The sequence below is a fragment of the Podarcis melisellensis genome, assembly GCF_964234715.1.
Source record: "Podarcis melisellensis genome assembly, chromosome: 15".
In the NCBI taxonomy this organism is placed as follows: domain Eukaryota; kingdom Metazoa; phylum Chordata; class Lepidosauria; order Squamata; family Lacertidae; genus Podarcis; species Podarcis melisellensis.
This window is the reverse complement of record NC_138532.1, coordinates 23073112-23100339: the sequence shown is the minus strand read 5'-3', so window position 1 is coordinate 23100339 and position 27228 is coordinate 23073112. Positions and strand designations below refer to the sequence as shown.

General features: G+C 47.1%; 1 long non-coding RNA gene across 1 annotated transcript in view; it reads left to right on the top strand.

Annotated features, from left to right (window-relative positions):
* The window catches only part of LOC309357742, an 89913-nt gene extending 63419 nt beyond the window's left edge, over positions 1-26494 (top strand). Inside the window, exons 2-3 of the long non-coding RNA XR_014163219.1 lie at positions 14971-15067; positions 26209-26494. This is a non-coding gene — a long non-coding RNA (uncharacterized lncRNA). The remainder of the gene's footprint in view (positions 1-14970; positions 15068-26208) is intronic.
* The last annotated feature ends 734 nt before the right edge of the window (positions 26495-27228 follow it).

The following is a 27228-nucleotide window of genomic DNA, read 5'->3' as shown; positions in this document are numbered from 1 at the left end:
AGCTCAGTCAGACCCGGCGGGATCTCGATGCTCATCTTGTAGCCGAGGCGCGTGGGAGACTCAACGGACGGGCCCGGGAGAGAGAGAGAGACAGAGAGAGACACACGACGGAGAGAGAGCGGGAGTCCCTGCTCGCCGTCGCCACCGCTACAACTACTGTGGCGGTTGGTCGTGGTCGTCGCCGCTGCCGCCGCCGCCCACCTCTATCTATCTCTCCCCCTCAGCTTTCTACACGGGCCTCGAGCCGGAGGTGGGGGGTGGCCGCCGCCGCTTTCTCCGCCTCCACGTCCTGCCTCCTCCTCCTCGAGCCCTCCGTCAGCCCTGAGGGAACCGCCGCGCTCGCGCCGCCGCTCTCTGACACGCGAGAAAGAGAAAGGAACGGAGCGGCGGGGTAGTCGGGGGAAGGAGGGGCCGGAATGGAAGCGCAAGGCGAGCTGCGCATGCCCAGCAGGAAGCGGCGGAGAACGCCACAGAGAGAGAGAGAGAAGCAAGGGAGGGTGGGGAGTGGGCGGGAACACGCTTCATGCGTCACAATAACGGACAAGAGGCGCTCGAGGGATAGATTAGGACCTAATTTGACTTTTACAAAAAAAAAAAATCTTTCGAATTTTCCCCGCGGCACACCAGGCAACGTCTCGCGGCACACTAGTGTGCCGCGGAACACCGGTTGGGAAACACTGATCTAGAGGAACATCCTTTGTTGCCATAGCAACCATAAGGAGGCCACGTAATTTTGGATTTCCATTTTGACTGACTTTTAACACGTTTTTATGATCAATTTGCAGAAGGCAGGAAGTCAATGAATTCCGATTAGGGCAACAAATCAGTGCTGAATTCATTTGAAGTCGCAGGCGAAAAAGAAGAGCAGTATGGCAGCTTTGCCACCCGACACCGTCCTGCAAATACAGAACTTGATAGAAAAGAGCTGGGTTTAAACCCAGAAGACAGAACCCATCTTCCAGCACAGAGGTGAAGATTAACTAGCAAAGGTTTTGATGAGTAGCTTGGAGGGGTTTGCGGAGGGCATGTGTGCTGTGGTTGGGTCCCCCCATTCTGATTGACTCAATAGGCTTTTTTTTTTTTAAGCTGCACAATTTTTTTTTTAAGACCCTCACAGTGAAGCATGTTCCACAATGACATCCATAAATGAGATCATGTGATGCACACATACCTTATGTGTGGCATATGATGGGGTTGTATGTGGAATTGCTCTGTGCATCTCTGTACTTGAGATTTAATATCTGCATATTTCGATTTATTGATAAATAGTTTGCATTTTTAAAAATCCTGCTGTTCCTTCAAGGAGCTCAGGATGGTGTACTGTACACCAAGGATAACCAGCATGGTCCACTCCAGATATTGTCAGACAACAGCTCCCATAGGACCCAGAATGGTTTGAGGTGGTGATGGGAGTGGTAGCCCAGCATAATCTGACAGTCTCCCCACCTGCTGCAGTAAAATTGCTTTCAGGCAAGTGCTATCGGAATTGCTGCCTCTCAGCCTAACCTGCCTCACAGGGTTGTGGTGGTGTTGGGGAATATGCATGTATGGCACCTGATGGTTCTTGAAGAAAAAGGTGGGCTACATCCAACCAACCAACCAACCCTTCAGTTGGAAGGGAAGACAAGGATCATCTAGTCCCAACCCCCTGCAATGCAGGAACTTTTAGCCCAATGTGGGGCTCAAACCCACAACCCTGAGATTAAGAGTCTCAGGCTGTACCAACTGTGCTATCCCTCCGGGCAAGAAAACTATATAGCTTCAGCATGCTTCAGAGGCCATCTCAAGGCCAACCAGGCCAGTCTAGCTTTTGGAGGAGCTGCTCTGTGCCCTTGCAGGACTGCTGCCTTGTACTGCAGTCATTGGCTCCTAGCATGGTGGCAATTTCATTTTCTGAATCCAAATAGTCTTCTGAGATAGTAAGGTGGAAATGGAGATTCCTCGTCCAGTTCATCACCTGAGCTTGAGGGAAGGTCAGACATATAACAGGGTATCCCAAAGCTGTCTTGGTTTTTGCTTGTTTATTTGTTGTTAAGCCACACACTTTTCTGTCACTGGGAACACAGTGGTGCTGTGGTCTAAACCACTGAGCCTCTTGGGCTTGCTGATCAGAAGGTCGCCGGTCCGAATTCCTGTGATGGGGTGAGCTCCCGTTACTCGGTCCCAGCTCCTGCCAACCTAGCAGTTCGAAAGCACACCAAATGTGCAAGTAGATAAATAGGTACCACTCCGGCGGGATGGTAAACGGCGTTTCCATGCGCTGCTCTGGTTTCAGTGTTCTGTTGCACCAGAAGCAGCTTAGTCATGCTGGCCACGTGACCCAGAAAAACTGTATGTGGACAAACGCCGGCTCCCTTGGCATGCAAAGCAAGATGAGTGCCACAACCCCAGAGTCGTCTGCGACTGGACTTAACTGTCAGGTGTCCTTTACCTTTTTTTTTTAACCACACACCTTTCTATCACTGGGAAGAAGGGTTTGTGTCTTTAAGGCCAACCACTAGGGAAGAAGGGACACAGGTGGCGCTGTGGGTTAAACCACAGAACCTAGGACTTGCTAATCAGAAGGTTGGCGGTTCGAATCCCCACGACGGGGTGAGCTCCCATTGCTCGGTCCCTGCTCCTGCCAACCTAGCACTTTGAAAGCACATCAAAGTGCAAGTAGATAAATAGGTACCACTTCGGCGGGAAGGTAAATGACATTTCCGTGTGCTGCTCTGGTTCACCAGAAGCGGCTTAGTCATGCTGGCCACATGACCCGGAAGCTGTACGTCGGCTCCCTCGGCCAATAAAGCGAGATGAGCGCCACAACCCCAGAGTAGGCCACGACTGGACCTAATGGTCAGGGGTCCTTTACCTTTACTAGGGAAGAAGAAATCTAGACACACAACCAGTTCTGGCTGAATTTTACTCCTAATCATCATCATCCAAAGGAGAAGACAAAGAGGGAGAACCAGCCTCAAGATGCAAACATGGGGACCCTCTGGCTCATAGGCCCTAAGTTGACCCCTCCAAGCCCATTTCTCACTAAACAAGCCCACACACCTGTTGCCATATGTGACATCAGGTGATGGGCAGATAAGGACACGACTGCAAAGGAGCAACTAGGAACTTAAAGGGAGCTGCCAAATGTTCCTATGTGAGCAGGGCGTGCTGCCAGTGCTGATCAGCTCATTGGCACCGACAGAGAGCCTGTTGCAATCAGCTGTACTCAGGAGTTCCCTGTTGAGAACTCCCTTGTGCAGCCCTGAGAGTTTGTTATCCGTATCACCTGATTGGCACCGAAGGTGAGCCCTTTGAAGGCACACTTTCAATGCCAATCAGCCATGAGTCCCACTTTCTCCATTTGCAGACAGAGTTTGTAACCAAATTGCCCATGCAAATAGCCATTCCCCCCACCCCCTGCAACAGGCTAGTTTGTATAGGACCAGAATAAAAATGTCCATTTGCAAGCACAGTTTGAATTCAAACCACATCTGCAAACAGACAAATTGGGGCACACTGTCAGTGCCAATCAGCTGACACAGTACTAGCAGTGACACTCCTTGTAGCTGCTGCTGGACAGCATGGTGGCAATAGATGATTGACAGGTGATTGGCCCTCCCAACTTTCACAATGACCTGCAGGGAGGGGGAAAGGCCAGGTCTGGCCCACAGGCCAGCAAAGCCCCTGGAAATGCCACTCCTTCTCTTGGTTATCATCATTGTTGGCATAATGGCAGGCAACCAAGTGGTGGTGAGGAAGAGAAGAAGGAACAGAACAATCAAGAGAGTGGTAATGTTAAAGAGAGTTAAAGACTGCTTGGAAACTTCAAGCAGTTGTGGCCGCGCAGCTCCTGACTGAAATCGGGTAAGTGGAGCATATTGTACCCATTGCCCTGATTGCCGGTGTTTCCAGCCCAATTTAACGTGCTGCTGACACAGTATGTCATCATGTGAGATTGTTCTTCCATTTAGGGGGCCCCTACCTTACTAGACGTGGGTGGCGCTGTGGGTTAAACCACAGAGCCTAGGACATGCTGATCAGAAGGTCGGCGGTTTGAATCCCCGCGACGGGGTGAGCTCCCGTTGCTGGATCCCTGCTCCAGCCAACCTAGCAGTTCGAAAGCACATTGAAGTGCAAGTAAATAAATAGGTACCGCTCCAGCGGGAAGGTAAACAGCGTTTCCATGCGCTGCTCTGCTTCACCAGAAGCGGCTTAGTCATGCTGGTCACATGACCCGGAAGCTGTGCACTGGCTCCTTCAGCCAATAAAGCAAGATGAGCGCCACAACCCCAGAGTCGGCCACAACTGGACCTAATGGTCAGGGGTCCCTTTACCTTACTTTACTAAAAGCCAGCCTACTGGGCTAAGCAACATTTGAATTTACTTCTAGGTTGTGCTGTTGGAAATATCGACTTAAAATCAATCAAGGGGCTTTTTAATGACAGATACCACAAGACTTCTAACCTTCAGCAGCTGTAGAATTCCAGCTTTAATCATGGAAAAGAAAGCTCTTTTAGCCCAGAAAGGGGTCCTTCCTTATAAGCATTTTGTAGACATGTCACTTCAGCCACTGTTTGCATTCAAAAGGGCGAACAGGAGGAACAAAGCCACCTCATCTAATACTGACATTTGCCTTATAGCCAAAGAAGAACCCAGTCAGTGGTGTTCTCCAGCTGAAAAAAAGCCCTGCTGGCTGGGATGGGTCCTTGAACTCTGAACATGCCTCTTGCTTGTCTGAATGGAGAATAGATAGGGAGAGTGTGTCTAGGAACAGGCCTACTGTACAAAGGTAAAATTGACATCCATTGCTCCTCCCACTTTTGCCTCTGGCCCCACCCACCACATGCATGAGGCGCTCGGAAGGTTGCTCAGAAGGGAATGTGGTCCTCAAGCTGAAGAAGGCCTCCCCCCTCTATATTTCTTCTGGTGCCTGATAGCTGCCTGAGAAATCCTCAGCTCCTCAGTCTGTTACAGTGATGGGAGTATCTCACCAGCCTGCAAATGAAGTTTTAGGTGCTTGCTCTGCATCTAGAGCCACAGCCACAACCTGGTTGTGGTTGTGTGAACAAAGTCACACCTAGTTGGTGGAAGTACAGGATTAGACTGCCAGTGTGTATCCATCGCAAATGCGCACTAACAAAATGAAAGGATTCTGACATGTGTCAGTAGGGAGTGTCATGGAGGAGCAGGTGACAAATTAGTGGCAGGTGTGCTACTGCCCTCTGCTGGACACAAGTGATGTGGCTGTGGAATTAAATGCAAAGCTCGCTTTTTCATTGATGAATGAGCAGTCGCTATTAGACCGCGATAGCTCACTCAGTAGAGCATGAGACTCTTAATCTCAGGGACATGGGTTTGAGCCCCACATTGGACAAAGCATTTATGCGTTGCAGGGAGTTGGACTAGATGACTCTCGTGGTCCCTTCCAACTCTCAAGTCAGAAGAGAGGGGAGTCCGACTAAAATTAGGAAGAAGTTTCTGACAGTAAAAGCTGTCCAACAGTAGAACCGTCTCAGGAAGTTGTGGGCTCTCCTTCCTTGGAGGTTGTTAGTCAGAGGTGGCATGGCCACCTGTCATGGTTGTTTTAGCTGAGATTCCTGCATTGCAGGAGGTTGAATTAGATGAACCTTGGGGTGCCTTCCATCTCTATGAGTCTACAATTCTATGATTCTAAGTTGCTCTTGGGACCAAAACTGACGAGATGATTCAATTTCAATTGCATATAAAATGGACACTCGGGATCTGTGCGGGATGCATGTTCACAACCCACAGTGTCCTCAACCCACAGTGGCGCGTCTGCACGTGCATGGGTTGTGATTCAGCACGTCTGTACATGCGGAAAGCATGATTTAGCGCTTCTGCGCATGTGTGACCGCCGAAACCCGGAAGTAACCCGTTCCAGTACGTCTGGGTTTCTGTGGTCTGCAACCTGAAAAAACGCAACCTGAATTGTCTGTAACCCGAGGTATGACTGTGTAACTCGCCTTTTTATTTCAGTGCAGAGGTTAAAAACAATGCCAAAGGAATGTGTCCCTCATGGGGAACCAGGGCTCACCAGTACGTTTGCCAGTGACCTTGCCCTTTAAGTAGGGAAGCTTTGAAGCAACAGACCTGAAACAAAGTGATCCTTGCCACAGAGCAAGCAGGAGTCAGTGCTTCCTTTGACCCCTTAGTCTAGCAGGCGACTATGGAAGATACACAGCACCCTTCTTTTGATGTGCCCCTTCCCTCAGGGTACAGCACAACATCATGCTAAAATAACTTCGGCTGCAATCCTGAACTCACAGACTGGGAGCTGAGTTCAGCAACATCTGGAGGGCCACAGATTCCCCATCCCTGCTCCTGAGAATCATAGTTTGGTGAAGTGTACAATCTAACTTGATGCCCTCTGTAAGTTGCGTGGCTGCAGGTCCTATGAGCTCTAGCCAGCATGTCCAATGCTATGGGAAATGGGAAGTGTAGTCCGGCAGCTAATTCATCTGCCAAGTTGGGTGTCCCAGTCTAGAGCCTTTCTTTCCAAGGGGAGGGGAATTTTCCTAGAGGAGTCATACTGTATGTGCATTCTGTAGTTCATTGGGAACTGGGTCTGAGTCGTGAGCCTTTCTCCAAACAATTCTGGCCAGATTCCAAGCTCCTCCCACCGCGAGTGCCTGGGCCCTACAAGCTTGCCCCAAAGGGAAGCTAGCCCTTGCATTGAAAAATGGTCTGGCATGCTGGAAAGGGCACATGCACATGCAAAAGAAGAAAAACTGCAGGAGCCACACACTCTAATAGATAATTACACTTTGTAGTTGTGATGTTGCCTCAACAGCTTGCACTGTAGTGATGGGGGTGGAGGAGGGTGGAATCAATTGGCTTAATTTTAAGACTGCACTCCTTAATCTTTTAATTGTATAATCTTTATCCTGCAGTCTGTAATATGCACAGTGTACACCCCAAGACCGATCTTAGAAACCTAGGTCCTAGCGCGCGCCAGTGACATCACTGCTGTGCGCCAGGGAGTGTTTGCAGCAATGCTGAACATTAAAGTGGCGCCTGATTTAAATGGAAATTGGAACAAATTAAAGGCAAACTAAATATAGTTTTCTTCAAGGAGACTTTTTTTGTCACTTGTAGCTCACTGGGTTTTGCATTATCAACAGGATTGCCAACCAATTCTGTTAATCGCAGAATTTGGCTCAAAATGTATAGTTCAATTAAAACTGAATAGTGTTTCAGAACAAGGGCAACCTTATCCCAATCCACTTCTCCACAAAGCAGTAAGCATTGCACTATTGTCCTGATACTTTGAACCTTTTTGCCCATGTCCTAATACTAGGCAGCTTGTAGCAAGCCCTTAAGCCTACAAAAACTCACAATGCAGTGCAACTGTTATGAAACATACATATTGGAGGACGATAATTTGAAGAGAGATTATATACTTTGCAAATGGAACCACACAGAATGTGGCTGTGCAGACATATTTTTTTCATAGATATTTACAGCCCAGGGGCAGACAACCAGAAAATAATAGCATATACATTGTCTACATTGTCTCCTTGGCTTCTACCTCTGTGGGTTTTTTGTTTAGTCAAACAGCACTTGACCACCTAGGGTTACTGTCTTTTGGATGTCCGCCATCTTTCTTTCTGAGCGAGTGAGCAACCAATGTCATCCTTTACAGTTCATTAAATTCCATGAGGCTGGCCAGATGAGAAGTCTACATATTTGCAAGTAATATCCATATTTCCTATCATTAATGCTCTTTGGGGATTGACAAGAGGCCCACTGCCATACTATAACATTTTGGCAGCCTCGAGGACTGGCAAGTCCCAATCACACACCCTTTGATTTGGAGAGTTTCCTCTTCCCCTTTTGGCACACTCGCCGGTGTCACCAAGAGCAGAAGCAAGAGGCTGTGCCAAGGTTTTGTGCAGAGCAGTGGATAACATTACTGTTCGTTACCCACTTTATTCTGACATGGCATTAGCATGCCCCTGGGCGAGCCAGTTCAGGCATGGTGCCATCTGAAGGGCTGAGCATATTCAAGGCACAGTATGTGTGTTGGGAACATGAGTGTTGAAGTAGCAAGGCCTCTCAGCGAAGCAGATCCAAATAGAATTGTTTCCAGCATTTAAGTGTCGACACTATACAGCAGGGCTGCGTTTCGACTTGGACTGGTGTTTCAGGCCCTACATGAGAGTAATCGGGAACAAATGTCATCATACGTGCTAAATCAGCCATCGTAGTGGGCAACAGTGGTCTCTGCATGCAGGCACACAGACATTTAATGTATCCTGCTGCATAGGATGAAAAACGAGCCATTTTAGATGTTTGTTTGTTTATTATTTGTTTATTAAATTTGTATACCGCCCAATACCCACAGGTCTCAGGGCGGTTACGACATAAAAATCGCAATATAAAAACACAAAATGCATAATAAAAACAAAAACAACCCAATAACCCTAACACATTTTAAAAGGTTCAGGTAGGTAGCCGTGCTGGTCTGACGGAGTTGAAATATATAAAATATATTTTAAAAAATTAAAAAGTAGCACCTTAGAGACACACTTCTTCAGATATGCTGAAACAGAAGTCACTAGACCCTTATATATAGTGGGAGGGTGGGGTGGGGTTTTTCTCGGGAGGGTAGTAGGAGGTCTCTAAAGTGCTACTGGACAATTTTAAAAATATATTTTGACATTTTACAAGGGCCTTGGATGTTGGCCTTCCATATGCAGAGACTGGCCGAGCATGTTGCATTTCAGAAATGAGTCAGGAGATCCACCGTGCCCATGCACACATAAGAGAAGATAAAACTTTATTTGCATTAGCCAATGGCCATAGCAACAGTAAAACATTACAGTATACGCAGAAAAGGAAATTTGATATAAGAGCACAATTTAAAGTCCTGAATCAGCAGTCACTTAGTGGCCCTTATTCTGATTGCCCTGCTATGAACCTAGCAACCTTTGCTGTTATCTGCTCATTTTGATCTGATAGAAGAAAGGACATTGTGGCAGTGGTTGAGCACCCTGGGATGGTTAGTACGAGTGGGGTGATGATTTCGTTCCTCAGGTCTTTGTAGCGAGTACAGGACAGGAGGACGTGTGCTACTGTTTCGATGCTACCATTCCCACAGGGGCAAAGACCTTTCTCAGGTGGGATATTTTGGAATCGACCCTCAAGTACCCTCAGATGGCAAAACATCCAGTCTTGCAAGTGTAAAAGCATGTCTGTATTTTGGGATAATAAGTTTGTGCAGATATGGGGCTAGAGAATCAAAATGGAAAATGAACATACCAAGGGCAGAATTTCCTTAGAGTGGCCAGGTTGTTCTGATGCTCGATATCTTTTAGACATTGACCAATTAGACTGTTTGCTTTAGTAGGGCCCATAGTGAGTAGGTCTTGTGGGGAAAGGCCACAAGAGTGAAATTTTTGATAGACGGTTTTAAGTCAGGCACTTTTAACCCATGCACACAGAGTCATCCTGATCAGGGTGTGTGCATTTGTTTCTGAAGCAAATGGACAGCTGAGCCCAAATTAGGGATGCTGCAAGAAATTAGGCAAAGGAGTGTACAAATGAGAACCTCCACCCTTGACTGGTTATTCACGAGGAGGAATAGGTTGAACACAGTCCAAGTCATTCAGCAAGCAGCTGAATCAGGGCTGGATTCAGCTTGATCCTCCAGCCACCCTACCTCTGCTGCCTCCTCTGTCCTAGATGTCCCCCTAGAAGTTGGAGTCCCACAACAACTGGAGGGACAGTGCCCCCCAGTGCACTAAGATGAGACAGATTCACAGAGAAAAGGCTACTAAGGTCCAGTAGCCACAATGGCAATGTCCAACCTTCTCTGCCAGAGGCAATAATGCTTCTGAATTCCAGTTGCTGAGTGGGAACTTGAACCTTGGTCCAACCCTCTTAACCATTACACAACACAGCCCTCTTAAAGGTGCCTCATGTACCTTTGTGGGGAGGGAATTCCACATCTATGGGGTTGTCGCAAATACTGTCGTCCCCCAGGCCATCACTTATCCTGGACTTCTGTGGGTGACAGAACTACCAAGAGGACTTCCTTTGCAGAGCTTAACATCCAAGAAGGTCTGTGAGGAGACGGGAGGCCTTTCAGGCTGTTGTGGATGATGATTAATGCTTTTTTTCTCTCTCTATATATATATATATAGAAAAGTGCCAGTACTCACATAATCCTTTTCTTTTTTTAATGTATTTTTATTAAAGATTTTCTTAGTTTACAAAAGTATGTGCAATCTCTCTCTCTCTCTCTCTCTCTCTCTCTCTCTCTCTCTCTCTCTCTGTCTCTCTGTCTCTCTGTCTCTCTCTCTTCTCCAAGTAATATTTTTTACAGATCAATTTCATTTGTTGAGACATTAGGAAGAAGAAGGGGAAAGGGGGGGATGGGGGGTCAGGTGGCAGTGTTTCTATTAAACTTAGTATATGTGGGGTTTTGTGTCAGCATCGCTTGTGCAGGTTCACCACAGCCAATCACAAACAAACAACCACAGCCTAGGCCAACCCCAACCTCTCTCACCACCAAAGGAACACCAGTGAATAGCACAGAACCTCACATAATCCTTTTCCTCCTTTTCCTCCTTCTCTCTCTCTCTCTCTCTCTCTCTCTCTCTCTCTCTCTCTCTCTCAGCATCCTGCCCTCCCCTTTCTCCTTCTTCTCCTTCTCCCTCTAGAGAGCCAGTGTGGTGTAGTGGTTAAGAGCGGTGGACTCGTAATCTGGTGAACCGGGTTCGCTTCCCCGCTCCTCCACATGCAGCTGCTGGGTGACCTTGGGCTAGTCACACTTCTCTGAAGTCTCTCAGCCCCACTCACCTCACAGAGTGTTTGTTGTGGGGGAGGAAGGGAAAGGAGAATGTTAGCCGCTTTGAGACTCCTTCGGGTGGTGATAAAGCAGGATATCAAATCCAAATTCTTCTTCTTCTTCTTCTTCTTCTTCTTCTTCTTCTTCTTCTTCTTCTTCTTCTTCTTCTTCTTCTCCTCCCTCCTCCCCCCTTCCTCTCCTCCTATTAACCAGCCAGACCATCTCCGCTCGCCTCTATGGCTTGCCCCGGCCCCAGAATGGAAGACAGTGGTCCAAGCAGCAGAGGTTGCTTTCTCCTCCCATTTCTCTCTCTCTCTCCCTCCTCCCCTCATCTTCCCCCTTCCCCTCCCCGCAGGCATGGAAAGAGCAAGCAGAGGTGAAGGAGAAGCAGCACTCAGTCACACCTGGCCACTCATGGCGTAGTGAGGCAGCGGCACGGCAGCGCACCCAAGGGGGAAGAGTGCACATTGTGGGGCAGCTGAGGGGGAACAGTGCAGCCTGTGGACTGAGAGCAGCAACTACTGCCTGGAACAAGGGCCTCCTTTCCCTCGCTGCCACCACCTTAGCTCTTCGCAACCCCCCTTTTCACCACAGCTGCTTCCTTGCACTGTCCGCCCTCTACTGTATTTCCCTTACTGCAAGATTGGAAGAGGGAAAAAGTGCTGGTACAGTGTACTGTTGAATACCACCAGAAAAAAAGCACCATTGAATTAATTTCCTTTTTTAAAAAAAGTCAACCCAAATAATGACTGCTTCAGGGATGCGGGTGGCACTGTGAGTTAAACCACAGAGCCTAGGACTTGCCCATCAGAAGGCCGGCGGTTCGAATCCCCGTGGCGGGGTGAGCTCCCGTTGCTCGGTCCCTGCTCCTGCCAACCTAGCAGTTTGAAAGCATGTCAAAGTGCAAGTAGATAAATAGGTACCACTCCAGCGTGAAGGTAAACGGCATTTCTGTGCCCTGCTCTGGTTAGCCAGAAGCGGCTTAGTCATGCTGGCCACATGACCCAGAAGCTGTACGCCAGCTCCCTCGGCCAATAAAGCGAGATGAGCACCGCAACCCCAGAGTCGGCCACGACTGGACCTAATGGTCAGGGGTCCCTTTACCCTTTACCTTTACCTTTAATGACTGCTTCTTGTTTTCTAAATGCACTGTGGGCCCTATAGCCAGTGCGTAGTTAAACGATGGAACTCACCACCACAGTCGGCAGTGAGGGCCACTAACATGAGTGGCTTCAAAAGAGGATTAGACAAATTCATGGAGGAAGAGAGGGCTTTTGGTGGCTAATAGCCACAGTGGCTATGCTCTGCATCTAGAGTTGATGGAAACAATGCTCCTGGAAACCATGGAAGGGAAGAAAGCTCTGGTGCTCAAATCCTACTTCCTGGCTTCCCACTGTCTGGCTACTGTGAGAACAGGATGCTGGACTAGTTGGGCCATTGGCCTAATCCAGCAGGCTCTTCTTATGTTTTTATGTCCAGTTTCTCCCCACCCAGAGAATGTCTGTGGAAAGGCCTGAAACGATCCCATCCAGCGCTCCCACAAAACGCCTTGGTGAGGCCTATATAGAGCCGCGATTGTTTAGCATGGCACTGCAGCTGGGTCAATGGCTTATTTTGGTTTGAGAGTTATAAAAAGCCTATGTTTTGTCAATCTGTCATCCCGAAGGAACAAGCCTAGAGACTTGTTAGCCAGGCTTATTTTTGTTTGGTTTCGTTTAAGAGCCCACATTCATCAGGGGGCCTGGCATTGCTGCCTTAGTCATAAAGTCATTGTGCCCCAGTTTATTTAGACATGTCTGGCTTGTTAATTGCAAAAGGGAAGGGTGGGGGGAAGCCTTCAGGACTGTGGAAGAGACATCAATCAGTGTCTATGAGAGATTCTCTCTCTTTTTAAAGTAAGGCTAAACTTCAGGGAAAGAAACAGGCTGCAAGAGGAAAACATACAGCTTTATGAGCAGGTACATGGCCTGCTATGGCATGGGGCTGTTTGGCTGAAGGATGTGAGGAAAAGGTGGACATTTGTAGCCTAATAGTCCTTAACACCAGGGGTGTACTAAGTGCTTTTACTTTATTTTTATTATTTTAAAGAAACAAAAGTGCTGGTACTCACCATGAAGTTGTTATAGCAAGTGCCACCCTTTTAACATTTGGGGGTGAAAAGCACTGTTACTACATACCTTTGAGTACCCCATAAAAAAAGAACTGGGTGTACTATCAGTTGACTAATCTGATCCTTCTTCACTTCAAAAATAGCACATTCCATGCACCTGCAAAATTGACAAAATATCTTGTGGCTTGCACCACAATATCTGAGGGGTGAGAGATTCCAGGGGTTCCTGTGCTTATTCACGATTCCGTTTTCTTTCTTTTTTAAAAAAATATATATATATATATTTATTAGGTTTTCCATGTTAACAATCCAATAAAAACCGCATCAAAACATTCCAAAGTATAATACAATCAAAAAAGCCAAATAACCATACCAAATTATATATCTTTGGGTGACTTCCCATGCCCTGAAGTTTGGGGAGTTATGATCTTATATTGTACTGCATTCTTTAATTAGTCCAAATAGTCCCGATAAAACATTTCCAGTGTTGTTCCTTCCTTTATTTTTAACAGCCTCTGAGTTCGTTTAGCAAGCTGGCTGGTCCTTTGTAGTTCTGTGCGAAATATTTTAATTTTCATCTTCTTTATTTTCCTGTTGTAATCCAAAGTTCTCCTCAATGCCACTTTCACTTTCGGTGAAAGTGTTCCGTTTTCTTGGAATGACAGTGAATGGAGATTGCAGTGTGTTTAGGATGTTTGGTTTTATTTACTCAAATATCCAACCTGAGCACAGGATGGAGGGGCTCACAGCATCAACACTCCAACAGAACTTGCTTCCCCATGGACTCCTACTGAGATCCCCAAACCATAGCTCTTGGCTCCAGCACACAGGCCTCTGTGTCTCCTGCTTCCAGCATCAGCCCCAAACTCACCCACAAACAAAAAAATCCTTGGCCTGTTGTTCCCCATCTTCAAATGATGTGGCATCCAGCTAACTGAGGGGGGCAGAAAAGGCCTGCCCATTTGTCTTTATAGCAGTCTGTTAGGACATGTAAAGGATAGTACTTAACTGGCCAGCCAAGCCCATTCCCTTAGCAAATGAACTGGTTTGACTGGTTTCCTCTTACATCAGAGATACAAGATTTCAAGTTCAAAAGGAGCCACAGGCACCATTCAGACCGACCCCTCCAACCTATAACAATATATACTCTGATCTCACCAAATGTTTGCATTGCTTCAATACCGTTCAGTGCCTGTTTTTATTTTATTAGATCCTTCCCTGCTTCCCCCTTCATTACGAAGCTGCCTTATCTCAAACCAGAGCATTGCTCCATGCAGCTCAGTATTGTTTGCACTGATTGGCAGCAGCTCTATAGGATTTCACAATGGGAGCTGGAGATGCCAGAGGTTGAACCTGGTACTTACTGTGTGTAAAGCATTTATTCAGGAGCTGCTCAAGGTATCTGATAAGATCCAACATTCTTTAATCCCACCCCCCCCCCCCCTCTGTTTGGAGTGTTCAAAATGACTGGCTGTCTCACCACTAACATGATTCAGCAGGTACAGAATGAAAAAAAAATCCACCTTATTAAAATAAAATAAAAACCGCAACATATCATATACCTACAAACAACTTGTGGATTTCTCCCAGGCATCTGGTTGGTCACTGTGAGAAGCCGATACAGGCATTAGATGATCCAGCAATCTATTTTTATTTTCTCGTATTTTGGAGTATTATAGCTTTACTTAGTGCTGTTGTGAAAAATCCCTTTTAGTACTTTGTTAGAAGGGACCCCGGTTCTCTCTCCTAGTGTCATGCAATGAAGTGTACGGTGACATCTACTGGCTGGATAACTATACTGCATGGAGCCTGTAGCACTGCAGGTACCAGGCTAGTAGTAACCGGAGGAAGTAACCTGTGACTCTCGTTTCCTCTTAACATTTCCTTGGATGGGGTGGGGGGAGAGAAAATGTGCTCAGTCTTCTTTGCTTTGTCTGCTGAAACCCACGTTTTTGGAGTAAGTGATTCAAGCATCGTTTCCTTCTGGGAAATGGTGCAGTCCTCTGCTGCATGTCCAAAGGTGGGGTCAAAATGCTGATATTTGATTCTGTTCTTATCCACACAGGAAGAAGTGTGTTCACACAACTAGGAAGAAGCATGAACTGTTGAATGCATCTGGAGCATGGCTGCCATGTGCTTCTCTTGGACGCCAGCGGCTACAGGTATGAAATATCCCCCCCCCCGAATCTCTGCAGTTTTAGCAGTGACAGTGCTTGAATGATGCATGGCATGGAGAAAGTGGAGACAGGAAGTGTTCCTCCCTCTTTTTAGGACACCAGAACTCATGGACATTCGATGAAGCTCAAGGTGGGAAGATTAAGGGCTGGCAAAAGGAAAGTACAGTGGTACCTTGGGTTACAGATGCTTCAGGTTACAGGCTCTGCTAACCCAGAAATACTACCTCAGGTTAAGAACTTTGCTTCAGGATGAGAACAGAAATCGTGCAGCAGTGCTGAAGCAGCAGCAGAGGCCCCATTAGCTAAAGTGGTGCTTCAGGTTAAGAACAGTTTCAGGTTAAGAATGGACCTCTAGAACAAATTAAGTTCTTAACCCGAGGTACCACTGTACTTTATGCAGCACACAGTTAAAAGTGTGGAGTTCCCTCCCTGAAGACACAGTGTGAACCACCAACTTGAATGGCTTCTAAAAGGGTTAGGCAACATCATGGAGGATAAGGCTATAAATGACTACCAACTCTGATGGCTATACTGTGCCTTTGCAGTTGGAGGCAGTGATGCTTCTGAATACCAGTTGCTGGAAACCACAAGAGGGGAGAGGGCTCTAGTGTTGTGCTTTCAGGTTTCTCACAGTCATCTAGTTGGCCACTGAGAACAGGATGCTGGACTAGATGGGCCCCTGGCCTGATTCAGCTTCTTACGTTCTTATAAGGGAAATCTGCAAGCGCTCCGGTTGTAGCCAAATCATGCCCCGTGTCTCCTCCTGAAACAGTAGCTGTTCCCTCTTTAATCTAAGCACCAGGCAGTAGATTGCAGATCATAAGATTGCAGATTTTAAAAGTCTGAGACCAGGCCCTCTATATAATAGCATTAACAATTATTTGTTATTTATACCCTGCCCATCTGGCTGGGTTTCCCCAGCTACTTAGGGCGGCTCCCAACAGAATGTTAAAAACACAGTAAAACATCAAACATTAAAAACTAAACAGGGCTGCCTTCAGATATCTTCTAAAAGTCAGATTGTTGTTTGTTTCCTTGACATCTGATGGGAGGGTGTTCCACAGGGCGGGCGCCACTACCGAGAAGGCCCTCTTCTTGGTTCCCTGTAACCTCACTTCTAACAGTGAGGGAACCACCAGAAGGTCCTCGGCGCTGGACCTCAGTGTCCGGATTGAATGATGGGAGTGGAGAAGCTCCTTCAGGAATACTGGGCCGAGGCTGTTTAGTGCTTTAAAGGTCAGCACCAACACTTTTAATTGTGAATTTCTCTAAAGGACCCTCTTTCCCCACATTGATTTTTCAGCCTGTTCATTTAAATTTGTTTAGATCCTGCTTGGCCAATCGCTCAAAGCTGTTAACCTCAAGTAGGGATGGGGGAGAAATTCATGTCAGTTCACACTTCAAGGGGAAGTTACCTAGTCTGTACTTTCTGAAACAAAATGGGAACCAAAACAGAGCCATCCTTTAAAAGTTGTCCTTTTCTGAATTTTGCAATGTAGCCATGCAATCAAGCAGTGTGTGCAAAATGCATGTACTTGGCAAAGTGTGCATGAGAAAAATGCACATAGTAGTGAAAATAACATACAAAATACATTATAGGATGGGGAAATGCTTTGCAAGAATGTGCATTGTGGGCAAAATTTAATGCCAGCATGAAAGTTGGGAGAAAGTCGCGTTCAATGACATTTTTTATTTTTATAAAATGAAAACTGATGTGGAAATATGGAGAACTCAACTTCAGATCAGAAAAATGAGGAACCGAGAAACCAAAATTGACACCCATCCACGCCTAACTTCAAATAAAGTATTAAAAGATGATGATGTTGTTGTTGATGATGATGAAAGATTGCGTTTGATGGTGGCTTTTTGCTAGCAGAAACGGCCTATTCTCACATGAGTTAAGACATCCAGCTTTTACCAATCTCTCCTGCTTATTGCAACCCCCTGGAAGCTTCAATGGGTGGTGATGGAGACTGCTGAAGACTGAATGCTTTGCCTTGCACCCGTGTATCACCCAATAGTGCAAAGCCCCCAATGGATGCAGCAGATTGGAGAGCCTGCAACCCTCCATGTTTCATTGGACTTCAGCTCTCCATCTGTCATGGCTGCTTTTGTTGAGATCCCTGCATTGCAGGGGGTTGGGACAGTGGAAAGCAGTGTTAGCACGAGGTTTTTGAAGGCCCTTGAGCAAGTCACCCTCTATAGCAGTGTTTCTGAAACTTGGGTCTCCAGCTGTTTTTGGACTACAACTCCCATCATCCCAAGGTAGCAAGACCAGTGGTCAGGGATGATGGGAGTTGTAGTCCAAAAACAATTAGATACCCAAGTTTGGGAAACACTGCTCTCCAAAAAACCATTGTCATCAGCTCCTCCTCTATGTGAGAGGATTCAGTGTGGCCCTTTTGAATGCTCCTTTGTTCCCCATTGGATGGCCCTGCCATTAGGCAGAGTGAGGTGGTTGCTTCTGACAGCAAATTGTGCATCGTTAAATATAGTATTGATATATTTCAATTACAGGCAGGAGGGGAGGAAGTGCTTCTGATGCCAAAATATTGGCCTTGGGTATTTATGCACCTCAACTTAAGGGAGGGGGTGTCATTTGCTGCTCTGCCCCAGAAATCAAAATGTATTGGGCCTGTAATGGCATCACCAGAGTTTGCAGTTGCTTCTTTCCCTCTGCGACCGAACAGCGTTATAGGATGGTGGCGCTCCATCTTGTCGTAGGCTACGGCAATGCTTATCTTGAGTGCAGAAGCCCAGACAGCGAGAGTGTTGATGCAAATGGCTAGCCTCTCGCAGCCTTTGCCAACTATTGATTAGGTATCTGATTTGCTTCCCCTTGACAATAGGCCACAAGACTAAGCCAATAAAGCGAGGGGAATGAAAACCTGTCACGATCATTCGATGCAACCGGGAGGCCAATGGGAAGGAGGAACTGACGGTTGCATGAGGGGAAGGTGGGAGGGAGGCAGAAATCTGTCTTAGCAACAGAAGAAAACAACCTTCTCTCCTCCCTGCCCTCGTCACCTCCCAGTGTCCCAGCTCAGCTACATGGGGAAGATTCCTGCTTATGTTTCTTAATAATATTTTGAACTGGCCTGCTTCTCAGATGGAATGTGGCTTAAAATAAATGAGGACTGGCTTACCTGGGCACCTCCCCATTAGCTTTATAAAGGTTATGTGTGTGAGAGATAATTTCCCCTCCTTCTCCAGTCATCTGATCTTCGGGCAGAAATAGATGGCTATTGTCTCGTTTAGTTCTTAATCTCTCCCTGTAGGTAACCCTGACTGCAAATTAAGATCAGCTTCATTTATTTCTGCCTTTAATAAGTTCCCAGTACAGATGAAAGCATCATTTGAAACCCACTCTAGCTTTATCGGACAGGATGGTATTTATTTACCACTAGGAATGATGCTCATGAAAGGGTAGGAATGTGTATGGCAATGTGGTCCCTGGCAGACACATTCTTTCCCAGAAGGCCTTGGGCACAGGCCCCTCTGTCTTCTGACTTATTAGAGAAACTGGGGGCCTTTGGCCTTCCAGGTGTTGCTGAACAATGACTCCCGTCTGCTTACTGACAACCTTGCCAAACCCACTTCAATGGCTACTAGCCATGATAGCTGTGTTCTACCTCCACCATCAGAGTCAATAGTCCTCTGAGTACTAGGTACTCAGGGAATTATAAGTGGTTTAACAGTCAATCCCTCCCTGCAGCGAACTCTGGGAATTGTAGCTCTTGGAGTGGAATAAGGATCTCCTCAGCACTCCTCAGCACTCTCAGGATTCTTGGGGGGGGGGGGGAGCCATGGCTGTTTAAAGTGGTATGATGGCACTTTAAATGTATGGTGCAGATGGGGCCCTAATGTGATATTTCCCTCCTCTGAAAGAAAGACGTAGAACTGAACGTAAGCCAGTTGCTTTCAGTATGTTTTAACACATGGAAGTGGTTAGACACATGCTGCAAGAGACTGAAATACGCTACTTCTTGGTTCAGTCCAACTTTCAAAGCCCAAGCTGGAGCCTTTATAAGATCAATTAACAGCATTGAGATCTACTGGATATAGCCAATCTGTGTCCAACTTTAGCCCATAAAAATGATTTGGGAATTTGGTGCTAAGGGAATTGATGATGGAGTGTGTGTGTGTAAAAGCTATATAAAGCCATCTGTTTGTATCATTTTTTCTGGGAAAGACCTTGGGTCTGGTCTTTGTCCATAATAAATTATCTATCTATCTAAGACCTTGGGCCCCCATCAAAGTTCAAGTCACTCCCAGCTAGCCATGGGCCAGAAATAGGTGCCTTGAAGGGACTGCCCTTCTCCACCTTCACCTAAAGACTCATCCAGCAAACTCAGCAGAGCCTGTGCTCTGAGCTCTGCAATCTGGATGAGTTTTCAACCTTCTTACCACAACACTACACCCAGGGGAGCCAGCATGGCATTCTCCAAGCAATGTTGTGCTGCAGCACTCACCATTCTTGACATTTGTGCATGCTGGTTGGAGATAGACTTTTGTATCCCACTTTTCCTCCGAAGGAGCTTAGGGTGACAGGCAACAAAACAGCCAAAGAGTATATTAAAACAGTTCAAAAACATCTGAAAACATTCAAGTCCTTGCTTTTTCTCTTTCAATGGAGATTTGTTCTGCCTGTGCTCCAAGACAGTGAAGTTTGTGTCTACGGGAAGCAAAAGACTCGTGTTGAAATCCACTCTCGGAAGCTATTAGCATGTTGTCAAGGGCCATAGACAGCTCTGAGAGGTTGACTCTCTCCTCCTTGTTGACATCCACACTCTTAGGGAATCTCCATGCAATTTTCAATCCTTTCCTGGGCTGAGCGGGAGACAACTTGCTCAGGACTTGCAAAGACCAACAACGTCGAGAGGGGCACCACATTAGCTAGAGCTTTTGTGCTGGCAGCTGGTGACATAGTGGGCTGTGTTGCTCACCTGACTTCCATCCAGCTGAGCCACAGATGCAAAGCAGGATGGAGAGGGAAAAGGGGGTGTGGACAGGGTGGGGGTGGGGAATGCGTTTTAAATATCTGGTGTGTACACAACCCCAGTGTGTATCAAATCACAGCTTTCTGTGTGATGCAGACACACCTTTTAGGATTTTCTTTGCTTACTGTTCCAAGGGAAAGATGTTTTCTAGTTTGCATTTTCAGGGGTTTCTAGTAAACAAGGAAGCCTTGGGATATGTAAAGGCTCAGTTTTTTAGTTAGTGTGGGTGTACATGTTGCTAACCCAGTGTGTCAATCAGTCAGTGACTCCCAAGTGTTCTTACGTATACCTGCTTTCCTTTACCACCCCCACCCCACCTCCATTTTCTTCCTTCCTCCCCAGGGGTGATTGGGGTTGTTTATTGGTGAAGAGAGGACAGATGACAAATAGGCTTAGCCACAGCAATGGAATGCAAGTGAGTCCCCGCTATTTTTAATTAAGAAGTGATGACAGCTGACTTAATTCCCTGAGTCTGCAGTTAAGAGTTTCCTGACCTAGACGTTATTGGACATGGTCCTCAGACTGATATATATTGTTCCCAGTGGTCCTGCTGTTGTGCCCTTTGTCTAGACGCATGCAGGGTGGACAAAATCTATGCTTCTTATCAGCATACACATAATGAGGCAGTGAAATGAGAATGCTTATGAGTTTGGGACAAAGCAGCAGGTGAGATGGAATTTCCAGGGGAAAACCATAATGCCAACATTTTCTACCCTTTTGCAGTATTGATCTGGCTTTTGCAGTTGCTTGGATTTATTGCCTACATATTTTTAAATGTATAGTATATCCTGCCTTAGTATCTCAGATCAGGGAAGATTAGACCTCCAAATAATAACCATCAACGTCAGTGAAAAATCAGCACACATGACTAATTATTTTTCATCGTGGTAGGATTTTGATCGGTGTTCAAACGTTATGAGAATGTGATGCATGACTATCCTCAAAAGGGGTGTGGTTGTCTGGAACACTGAACAGAAACAATTCACGCTGCAACATTTTATTGCAGGTCTCACTTGTACATAATACTCACCTAAGAAGGGATCATTATTCTTGGTATAGAACCCAACTCCTAGGAGCCAGGGTCTCTTCAGCCCCCCCATAAAATATTCAAGGGGCCCAGGTACCCACCCACCCCCTTTAATGGGCATTGTCATTCAAATAGTGTGTGTGTGCAGTGTCATGTAATCAGTTATGTGGGGGCAGGGCTTACCTGCCCTCCAATATTTTTTTCAAGTTGGCACCCCTGATTCTTGGTAGTGACCTAGCCGCTCCCAATCTCAGTTGAGTCCAAGTCTGGATTTGCAAGTACTGCTACTTTCACAAAGTATATATATATACAGTATTGTGCATGCCTCACAATTGAGAAAACTGTACCGCAACATCCAGAGAAGTGCCAGTTTCGAAGGATAGCTCTGCTTCATTTCACTTGGGAACTACGAATCAGGTAAAGGTAAAGGGGACCCCTGACCATTAGGTCTAGTCGTAACCGACTCTGGGGTTGCAGTGCTCATCTCGCTTTATTGGCCGAGGGAGCCGGTGTACAGCTTCTGGGTCATGTGGCCAGCATGACTAAGCCGCTTCTGGTGAACCAGAGCAGCGCACGGAAATGCTGTTTACCTTCCCGCCAGAGTGATACCTATTTATCTACTTGCACTTTGACTGCTTTCGAACTGCTAGGTTGGCAGGAGCAGGGACTGAGCAACGGGAGCTCACCCCGTCACAGGGATTTGAACCGCCGACCTTCTGATCGGCAAGTCCTAGGCTCTGTGGTTTAACCCACAGCGCCACCCACGTCCCTGCCTACAAATCAGGTAGGCCTACATAAAAATGAAAACTGAACAGGTTTCTCTCCCGTGTCCTTGCTTGTGTCCCCTGTGAAGTTGGCCACATGGTAAGGAGTAATGGCTGTATCCAGCATTCTCCTTTCACTAGTGCCATGGGCTCTTGAGCTGCCAGATAGGCCAGTTTTAATGTTGTGCAGCTGGGGAATCAAGTGCAACTGTTGCAGTGGGGGAGACTTGCTGCACAACAAATTGCACCCTCTGTTGTGCAACAAAGTTACTAGCAACCTGCTTGTGCAGTCTCTTGTGCAACAATGTTCCACTGCAGCAAAACATTTCTCCAGCAAAGCAACGGTATTGCTACATGGTTTTAACTTGGTGGTACATTGGATACAACCCTAAGAACAAAAGAAATGCCTGCTGGATCAGGCCAATGGCCCATCTAGTCCAGCATCCTGTTCTCATAGTGGCCACCCAGATGCCTCTTCTGGAAGCCCTTAAAAGGACCCGAGCACAAGAGCCCTCTCCCCTCCTACGGTTTTGAGCAACTGGTATTCAGAAGCAGTACAATGGTACCTTGGGTTAAGAACTTAATTAGTTCTGGAGGTCTGTTCTTAACCTGAAACTGTTCTTAATCTGAGGTACCACTTTAGCTTATGGGGCCTCCAGCTGCCGCCGTGCTGCCATCACACGATTTCTGTTCTCATCCTGAAGCAAAGTTCTGAACCTGAGGTACTATTTCTGGGTTAGCAGAGTCTGTAACCTGAAGTGTCTGTAACCTGAATCATCTGTAACCTGAAGCGTCTGTAACCCGAGGTACCACTGTACTGCTTTTGACCATGTAGGCAGAGCATAGCTACCATGCGTGGTATCCATTGATGGCCTTCTCCTCCGTGAATTTGTCTAACCCTCTTTCAAAGTCATCCAAGCCGGCGACCATCACTGGCTCCTGTGGGAGCGAGCTTCATAGTTTAACTATTCACTGCATGAAGAACCGCTTTCTTTTATCTGTCTTGAGTCTTCTTCCATTGTTCAGCTTTGTCGCATGTCCACGAGTTTTCGTATACGCTGGTTTCTCCTGGCAGTAAATCCTTCCGCATGAGACTAGGTTTCTGGTTGGGCAGTGCTGAATCCCTCCTTGTACTGTGTTCCATAGCTTAGTGATGCGCTGTGGGAAGAGTAGGTGCACAGGAACAAAGAAAGAGACTTCGCAAGGCGCTTCATATGCAAAGTGAGCAGTCATGCACTCTGCTTGGAGCAGGGAGGGGGCTTCTAAACCGACTGCAGCTGCTCTCCCATCCCAAAGTGGCATTAAAACCCACCTTTGAAATGAAAGGAAGCAGGAGAGAGGAGGGAGGTGACGGGTTCTTTCCCCCTTCGGCCATGCACAACCAGTTATTTTTATTTTTATTCTTTTAAAAAAGCACCTCCCCTTTCCCCTGCTTTGAACATTTTGCCACCACTCCAGAGTCAAAACAGGCTGCAGGCTCCTCACCTCACTGCCATTGAAGAGCCTTCCAGATTGGAGGAAACTTTGTTTTCCAGCCTAATTAAGCTCTGATGACTTCAGCTATCTTTCCCACCCCTGATTAAGGCCACAATACTAATTAAACTCTTGGATAATTAAAAATGCAAATTGTCAGGATCCACAGCAAGCCTCTGTTTTCATGCTTCGGGACAAGAGAGGGAAGAGTTGGTAGACCCACAAGTGGGGCGTAGCAGTAAATGGTGCTCAGTCCCTCTCTGATGTGTATCAGGGACACTGGCTGCTGGGAGTAGGTTTTTTCTCATACCCTGCAGTGAGAACATTACATTTGATTAAACCAAGTATGTGCGTAGGTATGTTCAGTTGGGTGTGAGCTGTATTGCTTCAGGAATCAACATGAGCATCCGTCTAGACAGGACTACAAATCACATATGTTGCATAAGTGGGGGGGGTGTTTAAAGATAAATATGTAGAGTGCAGCTGAGAGGTAGAACACATGCTTTGCATGAAGAATGTCCCAAGTTCAGTCTCTGGCATCTCCTCAAGCAATGGGGAAGAATCTGGTCCCAAAGCCTTGGAGGGTTTACTAACAGTGGCGTAGCATGGGGGTGCAGGGGGGGTTGGCCGCACCGGGTGCAACATCTGGGGGTTAGGGTTAGGGGGCACAAATCCATGGGTTATGAGTCACAAATTACTTGCCTTACCCCGGGTGCTGACAACCCACGCTACGCCACTGTTTATTAAATCTGCTCTTTCCCATTAAAAATTCTTAGGCTCCACCAGAGAAAGGGGACAATGGCTTCTGCCCATTCCGCACAAACACACAGGGGGTGGTAGTGAGGAAAGAGATTTGGTTCAGATTTTAATGTGGTGCTCTCTAATCCACACTTTCTGTAGCATTCTGTGAGCTGAAACACAGCCATCTTTCAAAACTGGCACTTCTCTGAATGTTGTAACGCAATTCTTCAACCCTATTCTCAGACTCTGTTCCCCACCTGCTCTGCTGCACACCTGCAGTCCTGCTCATTATGGCATCTGGAGGGATGTGTGGATGGCAGGACCAGGGGAGGGTCCAGTATATTGGAAGAGTGTGTGTTTTGTAAGCAGAAAGCTGCAGGTTTGTTCCCTGGAGGCTCCTGGTAGGAAGATGAGGTACAAGGCTTGCCAGGTGGAGCAGAGTGGTTGTACTAGCTCCCCAGAAGGTGGGTTACCAGGAGGGTGAGACGATGGGGAGGTCAGCATGGTACAAACGCACCAGTAGGCACGTCAGATGGTCTCTACTGGTGCTGGCCTCCCCACTGCCTCTTCCCTCTCCCTTCTGGTAAGCAACAGTGACCCACTTTCCAGAAAGTTGGGTAGCAGCTTCACCCCAACTGGTGAACCACTCCTGAATGAATCCCCCCACCACTGTTGATCGTTCCTCTTGCTCCCCTCTACCACCACCAAGAACCAATGAGGAAGCAGGCAGTGGTCCCTGCTGCTCCGCCTTCTCACACCATTGCCTGGGCCAGATCAAGAGGCAAATGTACAAGTAGGTTACTGTAATGAAGAGCAGGAGCAGGTCCACAGAGGGAGGCGTTCGCAACCCACAGCGCCACGTCTGTGCATGCGCGGGTCACGATTCGGTGCTTCTGCGCATGCACAAAGCACAATTTAGCTAAACTAGACCTCTAGTCCAGGATTGCCCACTCTGACTGGTAGCAGCTCTGCAGGACCACAGGCAGAGGGTCGTACCCATCACCTGCTACCTGATGGTTTTAACTGAAGATCCCATGGATTGAACCTGGAACCTTCTGCATAAAATGCATGCACACTGACACTGATCTTTTACTAAAGCTTGCTTCGATTCCATGCCATAAAGTTCCACAGAAATTCACCACAATTAACACAATTACACCACAAGTAACGATAAAGGGACCCCTGACTGTTAGGTCCAGTCGTGGCCGACTCTGGGGTTGCGGTGCTCATCTCGCTTTATTGGCCGAGGGAGCCGGCATACAGCTTCCGGGTCATGTGGCCAGCATGACTAAGCCGCTTCTGGCAAACCAGAGCAGCACACGGAAACACCGTTTACCTTCCCGCCGGAGCGGCACTTATTTATCTGCTTGCACTTTGATGTGCATTCAAACTGCTAGGTGGGCAGGAGCAGGGACCGGGCAATGGGAGCTCACCCCGTCGCGGGGATTCAAACCGCCTACCTTCTGATCGGCAAGTCCTAGGCTCTGTGGTTTAACCCACAGTGCCACCCGCTTCACTGGGCCACAATTAACTTACATGGCCCTAACTCCTGACTTTCACTTGGGTCTCCACTCTCAATCATCTCCCCATTGGTCACCTGGGGGAGTAAAGATTGCCAGTCCTTCTTCAAGCTCCATGTACCCTCACAGTTCAGCAACCACAGGTGATCTGTGTAGATTGGAGTCGGTCTCTTTCTTATACAGTGGGTGCTCAGGTGTGGGCCCTTGGCAAATGCCCAGCCTTACCAATCCTTGGTGCCACCCCTCTTTCTGGTAGGCTATCCAGTAACTCCATTGGGTTGTAAAAATTAGCTGTAAAAATTAAAAGGATTTAAAAGAAACCACACAAAGTATAGGGTTGTTTTAGCACTTTCCCAGTTGGGACCAGCTACTTGGAAACAGCCATATAATCATGGCAGCTCATCGTGGAGTTTTGCCAGATTTGACTCACTGTGTGTCTCTTGTCTGATAGCCCTGATTGGCCGACAGTTATGGCAAACTGTGCTCCATTGTCCTGTCTATGTGTTTAAAATGTAACAAAAGAATAAACAGGGAGTCATTGTCTCAACCCGTGGTGGATTTCCCCTCCCCTCCCCTCTCTTTCTCCTTCTCGCACACAAAGAGCTGCAGGTGTTTTCCTGGAGACACAAAAGTTAACAAGGATAGAGGTGTTGGCCAACAGCCAGAAGGATAAAATTGCCCAGAAGAGAAAGATGAGGAACTACAAGAGTCGTCCCATGCTGAGTTTTTGTACCTTTGTGGCTCTCGAAGCAAACACATAGGTCAGTAATCAAAGGTTTAGAAAGTCATTTGGCTCCTGCGGCTTGGCCTCCGAATCAGAATGCAGAGACCATCTGCTGGGCTGAAGTTTGTCTTTTGAGGGCTATCGACCATGTCCCAATCTCAGTTACGCCACTGTAAGCCCAAAACTCTGCCCTGGAGAAAGTCAAAACGAGTCACTTTTGGCGATACATCAATGCAATTGACGATAATCTGATTCCCCTCCCAACCCCCACCCACCCTTAGTAATTCTCTCTCTCTTTTCCGCGCGCGCTCTCTCTCTCTCTCTCTCTCTCTCTCTCTCTCTCTCTCTCTCTCTCTGCCAGGGTAATATTTGTGCCCTGGCCCCCTTTTTAACTGTGTTGTCATGGCGATGGGCTTCTCTTCTCTGGAAAGGGTGAGGAATCTCTGAATTATTGTCCCCAAACGTTTATCTACCCACCTCAATCAAAGTATGAGTTCAATGAAAGTGCAAAACACAAAGGAATAGCAGCCTTGGCTGTTGTTCCGACGTCTCCTGGTCTCCCCTCTTTCGGAGGCCAAAGGCTTCATTGCCAAGCTCATCCCCAGATGCCCCAATAAAGCCCATGCTTTGTCTAATGGTGGCAATGTTGATGGCAATCGGTGGGAAGAAGGGATTGCCAAGTGGGCACTGGAATGGTGTGCCTATCTTTTAGTGCTTTGCAAATGGGGCCTTTTGTGGGGGGCAGTCTGTGTCGTTGAACAATAAATGGAGTGTATGCACATAAGGGAAGTTTTAGGGGGGGGGTTTGATGGGGGGAGGGAGGAATTCTGGCTACAGAAACATCAGTAGTGCAGCAGCAAAGTCAGAAGTTCATGCTCACAGACCTGGCACCTCACA